Source organism: Triticum aestivum, chromosome 3B (genome assembly GCF_018294505.1).
Source record: "Triticum aestivum cultivar Chinese Spring chromosome 3B, IWGSC CS RefSeq v2.1, whole genome shotgun sequence".
Classification (NCBI taxonomy): Eukaryota; Viridiplantae; Streptophyta; class Magnoliopsida; order Poales; family Poaceae; genus Triticum; species Triticum aestivum.
The window spans coordinates 564,615,545-564,624,139 of record NC_057801.1 but is presented as its reverse complement, the minus strand read 5'-3'; positions in this window follow the sequence as shown (position 1 = coordinate 564,624,139).

The window sequence follows — 8,595 nt, the reverse complement described above, 5'->3', positions numbered from 1 at the left end:
AGGAGGCGGCGGCCGCCGGGGTGGGGGGTGGCCCAAGCCACGGATCGGGAGGGGGGGAGGGGGTGGTGGTGGCCGAGCGCGAGGGGAGGGGGTCAGATCCGCCCCGCCGCCGCCATCCCGGGGTCCGGCGCGGCTTCGCCGGCCAGCCCTCCGGCTGCGGCGATGCGGAGGAGCGCGGCGCTGGGGGAGCTGGCAGCGGCGGCTAGGGTTCCCCCTGGGTCGCCAGAGGTGGGCGACGCGGGGGGAGGGGGGCGCTAAATGGCCAATTTGAGAAAATTGATTTGTTTTTTTTACACACTGTAGTATGTATGTTACTTAATTGTGCAGACCACTTTATATGTTTTTTTGTGTGGGCCAAGCCAAGTATTCATGCATGCATATTGCCGCAAATTCCCTATTATATACGCCACCAATGAACAATGTGAATTCTCTTGAAGCTACAAAGATAATTCAGTCAATCAACATGAACATATCGGTGTACTCCTCTTTGGTGAATGAGATGAAGCACATCTTAATTCTTTGTAGAACTAGTACTACTCGTATTAGGCGCTCTGGAAATAAAGTTAGCAATATTTTGGCAAACTTTGGTCGCCTAGAAAATAGAACCATGATGAACATTGTTGGCTTCGGGCCCCCAGGTGTCATTGAGCTGAATCTTGCTGCTTGCAATCTTGATATGTTTGAGAAGTACAAGTGTTCTACACGAAAAATGGCAAATTGCAACACTGAGCATAGTAAAATTTAAACAACAAAAAGTGGATCAGTAAACAAAATTGCACCTTTACATGCAGGAAATATAGTTTAGTCAGAGTTCAACTTGTACAAACTTTTGCATAGATATACAGCAGTTGCGAACTTTTCTTGCATCGGCAACAGCCTAAGAGATCTACACCATGCTTTGCGGGTGCTTCGTCGTATCTGTAATCACGCGGACCAGAACATTTGCGAGGATGCATCGGTTGTAGCTTGTTCTTCTTTCTCGTTAAAAATCCTTACCTTCTTCACGATCATGTCTTGGGGGAATTCAGTGTCAGTAGAGGGCGGGTCTTCTTTGTACGTCGTGACGTCGACGTCGAGCTCCACCGCGCCTGAGCGCCAGTCTGACGCCATGCGGTCGCGGAGGCGCTGCGACAGCCCCACCCCGGCTCCCCGGGCCACCACCTCCACGTCCTTGGCCCACCGCCTCTTGACGCAGTCCCGCGGGTCCACCCGCGCCCAGCCGAGCGCGACGCCGGAGTACATCACGGCCACGTCCGCGCGGTCGACGCAGGTGTCGTTCAGACGGAGCGTGATGTTGAAAGCCGGCGAGACCACACGGCCGGCGGCGCCAGGGTCCATGCCGTCGTAGCCCGTGAGGTGGACGGAGACGACGGGGGGGCTTCGACGGTCCATGGCGGACAATGCTACCACCAACAAGACAGAAATCAGTGCAGATCCTAGATATACTAGGAGCGTAACGAAAGACGACTCCTCGCTGCGACGGTAGGGTTTGGCGGCCGCCCCAGCTTCTAGATCGTCGCTGACTTGACCCATATGTATGCACGATCGTCTAAGACAAACTCGATCCTTGGAACAACAAATAGACGTGGGAGAAAATTCCTGGGGGAAAGGCCTTGGTGGTTCGTTGGATCCTTTTCTTGTTCGAACTTACGTAGAGTCCTTATCCTTCTCCCGAGGTACGTAGTAGTACGTATTTAGTTGTTTGGGATTCTTTTTGTTTTGAAGGAAATTGTTTGGGATTCTGACATCGTTCAGATTCGTATATGAATCGATGTCCCGAAGTCTAGTCCACGAGGCACGTATGTACTATGAATATATCCAGAACTATAGCGCTCTTTACCCTACCAAAAATTAAGTCCGGCGGTCCGGTCGTTGTTTCATCGAATGCGCGGCCGTCTTGTCATCGGCGCTGATATCCATGGGAGCCATCCACAAGGAAGATGAAGAAGGCGGCAATCCGGAGGAGCACCCATGCGTACGGTGCGCGTGGGTGTTGGCGATGATTATGTGCGTATTGGCCTGTGGCTTCACGATCTACAACACGGAGCCGCCCGAATACTTGCCCGAGTTCTGGGTGAAACTGCCCGCCGTGGAGGGGCTCGACCGGGGCACCGGCGCGTCGCGGGCCCCCTCCTTCAACATCACCCTCCGCGTCAACAACCCAGCCGGCGAGCCCTGGCACTTCAAGGGGCCGGGCCGCGTCGTGGTGGCGTACGCGGGCGTGCCGCTCGCCCACGCTGACCTTGCCGAGTTCACCGTGCCGGAGGAGGTCATCAGCTCGGTGCCTATCTTCGCCACCAGCGACGGGCTGGGGCTGCCCGACGAGCTGTACGACCGCATGCAGAGCCAGCGGCGGCGGCGAGAGCGCGTGAAGCTGGCGGTGCACGTGACGCTGGATGGTGTGCTGCTGTGGTGCACGGCGATACTGCACGGGACGCCACGGGGGCCGTTTGTCTGCCCGAGACTCTATGGCCCGACCTTTGCCCGCACGGATCCCAGACAGATGATGTTCCCAATTATTTGATCTTCTTTTTTTTTGCGGGAAAATTATTTGATCTTCCCTCTAAGAAAAAAGATCAAACTAGCTGGTGTCTAGTAAATTTCGTGGAAAACTTTTGGAGTGGTAGTATCAAATATGGCAATTTGTACTTTAAAATAAATTATATATCTTTTTAGGGGGCTGCTACGCGTCAGCCGGCGGATCTTTTTAAAAGATCCGCTGCCTCGCGGGCGGTCGGATGTGAGAAAATCAAGCGGCTAAACTAATTCCTCTTCTTTGCAACAAAGCTCTTGTTGCGGAAACATGTGTAAGAGAGATTCTGTTGTGGATTTATTTGCAGCATATGTTGTGTTGCAGGATTTTTTTTGCAACATAGGTCGTTACCGAATTTTTTTTCTCTTTATTTTTTTGCAACAGAGGTATTGTTGCAGAAATTTTTTTGCAACTGAGGTGATGTTGCCGAATTTTCCCTCTTTGTCTTCACCTCTATATGGTGTTACGGAAGAAAGTTTTGTAACATGACTGATGTTGCACAAATATTTCTTGCAACAGATTGGATGTTGCAAAACAAAACACCGCTGTCGTTCGCCGCGAGCCCGTTGGACGGTGGCTACGGAGGAGCGGCGCCGCCCATTCCCGCCATGGCACTGCCGCCGGCGAGCATCGAACCTTCGACAAGGTAGCCTCACAGGGAGGCGCGCGACTCAACGAGAGCTCGGAGCAGTCGGAGCAGCGTGGGGAGGCGGCGATTCGACGGGAGCTCGGGGGGGAGCACGAGCAGCAATTTCTCTCAAGATCCAGATCCTGCAACAGAGCCGTTGTTGCGATGAGAGAGATTGCAACAACGGGCCCATTGCAAAAACGAGTGGTGGTGGACATGGGGCACATGGCGTGCAGACAAGGTGACGGATACGGGGCTGTGATCCGCCGGATGATCTGTGGAGTTTCCCATATTTTTATCGGAAAACTTCCGACCTATTCCTTTTTAATCATGGCAGTAAATGAAGACCAGAAATAATAAAAAATGGACAACGCTAACGCTCACACGTGTGATGGGAGCCAAACCCGCCCACATACCCTATAACACACAGACTGCACCACGTCACCGCATGCATGCATGTGAGAATCTTTTTGGATTTTTAGTTTTTAAAATGTTTTATCTCTTAAATGAAAAATCCGATGGAAGATCTATTTTCACCATTAAATCCCTCGCGATGAGAGCTTCGAAACTAGATCTCACATCGATATATTCCGGCGAATTTTTTTGGTTAAAAGTTGCCATGTCTATTGCACATGAATTGCCATGATGTTTATGTCGTGGGAATGAGTTTGACAGTAAGAGTATAGGGTATGTATGAGGAGGCAGGGCCCTAGCTACGGTGAGGTTGTACACACAAGTTTACGAGTTCAGGCCCCTCTCGGAGGAGGTAAAAGCCCTACGTCTCAGTGCCGCTGAGGCTTGTTGACTGGATATGTGTTGGAGTTATAGGGGGTGCGAACCCTTGTGCCAAAGGAGGGAGTGACTTATATAGAGTGCGCCGGACCCCTCGCAGCCCTCAGTTACATAGGGTTCAATGTGAGTTAAGACAGGGGCGTTACTGGTAATGCCTGCTATTAATGATCTTTATGACTACGGAGTGAATGCTTGACCGTTGCCATCCTGGGGTGACCCTAGGCCTTCTAGACTCCGAGTGGTTCTTTGTATGGTCGAGTGTTGCTACTGTGGTCGAGTGGAATTGGGATATCCGAGTGGAATTTTCCGTCGAGTGGATTACACTTCAGGGTGATTTCAGTCGGTATCTTTTATAGAACTTCGTATGCCTTTGACTCTAGGGCAGTGTCCTTGGGTAGGGAGTCTAGGTCAGGCCTAAGACCCTACCCTAGGTACATGTCATCGTCATTACCCCCGAATGGATTGATGTCCGAGTGAAGAAGGGTTGAAGTTGATCCGACTCGACTCAATGCTTCAGAGGCATTTCATCAAGGTCTTGAAAGCATACTGGTACTTTAACCCTGCATCAGTCGCCTCGATCGATTCTGGCTCCTGAGATTGCCAAGTGAATTATGTTGCAAATCTTTGAGTAAATTGGAACGTGATATCTTTGGTGCGATTGACTGCTCTGCGGTTCCCAGATCTCACGGGATTCAAAATTTCGGAGAAGCGCGCGGGACGGGGCGTGGCGTAGTAAGCGGAGCGAGTAGATAGGGGCTCCTCGATCTTTGCGCCACATATCGAGCCAACGCCTGTTGCAGGATACGATAGGATCGCCCACTGGTCAGCCACTCGGAAGAGGGTCCATAAAACGCGCCGCTGCCGATGTGAGGCACTATGCATTCCACTAGATCATTAAAGGCGCGTGTTGCCGCGCCCGTCGATTTTGACAATAGGGTGGTAGGTAATTAGTGAAAAATATATTAGTGAAAGTGGCAGAAACTAGGACGTTTTGAAAAGAAATGTAGGAGCAAGATAGTGCACATTACTTTGTGGTTATATTTACTAACTAAACGTAAGGATTTACATGAGCTTTCGGGAAACTAAAATTAACAATTATTGATGAATCTGATGGTTGAATGCTTTCTTGAAACCCGACGAATCAGCTTCATGGAAGCAGCAACGCCGCATCTTCCGCTCGCCTCTCGCTTCTCACATGCTTGTCGGAACCGTGTGGCCGCATCACCCCGCGTTGCCTCCGCATATGGTGTGACCATGTCGCGCGACCGCGTCTCCTCGTTGCACATCCTCCTATCCTCCCATCTCAATTCCCTTCTCATCCTGAAACACTTAACATATGTTAAGGTAGAACAAAAGCATGATTAAAAATAAGAACAAAAACTACTGAACAAATAAGGATGTGAAAGGTTAAATAAATACCCATTATGCCCACCATTCCCCCTATGGAAGTAGACTTAATTTTACGAAGGGTAAGTCTTGATCATCGTAGATCTAAAAGAATCAAACATCAGTTGTGAATAATTATGAACATCAAAACATGTATCAGCTCACGGACAACATTTACCATAACAACTTGATTTAAGTGGTATATTGAAATATGAAACCAGCTGGTCGACTTGCATAAGATAGTCCTATTCAGTAAACAAGACCTGCCAAACACAGTGATTTGAAGCTGCATTATTAGAGTTGTTGTATTATTTATTTGATTCCCCAACTAATTGAAATCTTTGTTATCACTCTTCTCTATGAATGTGTGCCTAGGTGCACCGGGCTCGCCTGATTTTTCTTTGTTGCTGAACATGGTGGCCCTTTGGGTAGAGTCCTAAGATTTTTTCCCCCTTTAAATCTGTACTTCTAAGATTTCATTAATGCACCATCTATACAATCTATAATGACCAGTCATGTCTCCTGTTACATGTTTATTTTTTATGTTGCTTGTCTTGGCTGATTGATTGGGTGTATTTATTACATATATTGATGTGTAAGTTGTTATACCAAGCCAAATTGTATATATAAACCTTCCTTTTCCCTGAGTATATGAGATTTCGTTGATTATATTGACTAATATACACGGTTATGTTTGCACAACTATAATATGTTTCATGTGCCCATACATTTACAAAAAAAACCTATCACTAGTTATGTAGAAAGCCAGCACAGAAACACAAAATCATGGGTAATACAGTAATAATAAGCTAATAAGCACACAAGCACGACCGCCATCACGGTTGTGTATATTTTTGCTCTTTCCGTGTACTCCCATACTAAAGAGAATGATGGCCGGGTAAAATGGAGACACTGCATGGCCACAAAATATATTGAACTGAATACGGTCACTAACAACACTGTAATGTTTGTTGACACAAATATAAAAGATAAAATAGAGTAAACATAACTAATCGTTTTACATTTTCCAGTTTAGGAAACAAATGATAAGAACGCTTGAAGGCTCGTGAAGGCTCCGCTCCGCGCCCCGTGCTCCCACCACCGTCGCCGCCGGCCACTCCGGCCCCGGTGTCCACCAACCCCGCGACGGCTCTGGCGCCTCCGCCTGGCATGGCCTCCCGTTCCCCTTCCCCCCGGCCCAGGGCCGTTCTCGCGAGCTCCGCTAGATGGAATCCAGCCCCTCTTCGGCGGAATCTGGCGGCCGCTCCTACCGCATCGTGCTCTCCTCCTCCCCGGCGCTCGCCTCCCCCTCGCCGCCTCCACCACCCTCGCCACCCGCTGCGCGTCCTGGGCTCCGCTCGGAGGTGCACCGGGTCGAGAACGAGGCCGATCTAGACGCTGATGGCGACTGGGAGATGGCTTCGGGCAGGAGGCGTCCGCGCCCTTGCCGTGCCCCTCACCGACGTGCTGTTCGATCCCCGCCGTTCGCTGACCACCGCACCCCCTCGCCGCGGGCGGACGAGTGCCCGCGCTGCCTTGGCACCGGGCACCCCCGCTCGGAGTGCAGGAGGGACGTGCGCTGCCGGTGATGCCGCTTCTTCGGGCACATCTCCCGTTTCTACACCAACCCCCGGTACTCCCCCCCGTTCGGCGCCCATGCCGCCAAGCAACCGCGCGTGTATCCTCCGCGCTCGTCCGGCTCCTCCGCCACCAGCGTGGCAGGCCCCGCCCCCCCGGCCGCGTCCTCCGGCCCCTCTTGTGCTCCGTCGTCACCCGCCCCCAGCTCCGCCTCCCCGCCGCCCCCCTCTGGCGTGGCAGGCTCTGCTCCTGCGGCCATCGCCATGATGGGTCACCCCGCGCTCCGCCCGATTGGTGTCATCTGCTACATACCACGCACCGCGTGGCTCGAGGAGGCTGAGCGTGCTCTTGACCTGGCTTTCATCGCCATGGTCGCTGGGAACTGGCATGGCGTCTCCGCGGCTGACATTGCCGACGCGCTCTCTGCGTACTTCTGTCTCGGCCCAGACACGTTCTCCGTCCATCGCGGCCGTGACGACGAGTTCCTCTTGCGGTTCGTGGATGCGGCTACCCGTGCGCGCGTGGTTGCGGCCCCCTTCCGCGCCCCCCGGTTCCGCCTCATCCTCCATCCTTGGAGCAGGCTCACCGGCGCTGAGTCCATCTCGTTGCGCATCTCCTTCGACATCGAGATCACCGGAATCCCATAGCATGGCTGGGATATCTCCTCCGCCATCCAGTTGCTGTCGCCGTTTTGCCTCATCGACCGACTCGCCCTGGAGACTCTCGACGACAGCGACATGTCCGTTTTCCGGCTCTCTGCCTGGACCGCCGACCCCGACTCCATCCCACGGTCTTCTGAGCTTCTGTTGGCCGAGCCCTACGCCTATGCCTATGCCGACCCAAGCACCGTCGACCACTTCACCGTCGAGCTGCTACGTTTTCCTGTCTCCATTCATGTCCGGCGCTCTACCGACTACCGCCTTCCTGGCTGTCCACCATCCCCCACCCACCTTGCCTCCAGCGACGGTGGCGACGCAGGTCGTGGCTCCCCGCCCTGCTCGGATGCATGGCCGCGCCCGCACGACTTCCCGCCCCCCGATGGTTCTCAACCGGGTCCAAGCCGTGGCCATGGTGGCAGTTCTTTTGGGCATCATCGCCGGTGGCGTGCAGCGCCGCCGTCCCGTGGGCGGCATGGCGTCCTCGGGCCGCACCCCCTGTTGGCGGCTTTTCCCGTGGGCGTCGAGTCCATGTGCGGCTTTCCCCTATCACGGCTGCAACTCCCGCTACGCTCCAAGCAACGACCAGCGACTTGGTCCTGGCTATTCAAACCGGGACGTGGGCCGGTCCACCCTTCGACCGTGGCGGCCAACTACTGGTTGAGGCCGCCTCAGATCCCATCAACGACACCATTTCCCCCCACTGCTGCTGACGCCTCCTCCTGACGCAATCGATGCGGCTGATCTGTGCCTGCACCCCTCCAGCCCATCACCGCCTGGCAGCGTTCCTGACATGCCCGCTGCAGACCCCAAAGCTTCCCTTTTTGGCAATCCCGAGCCCTCTGATCCGGTCGTGGCGGACCCCCCTGCGGATCCCTAGGTGGTCTCCCCCACGCCCCTAGAGCTGGCCAACCAGCCATTGGATGGCCATGCATCCCCCACCCCGCTAGCCACTAAAGACAACCTGGTGGGGCCGTCTCCGAGGCCCTCCTCCCCATCGGCTGGCCCGGCTCAGATCCCCG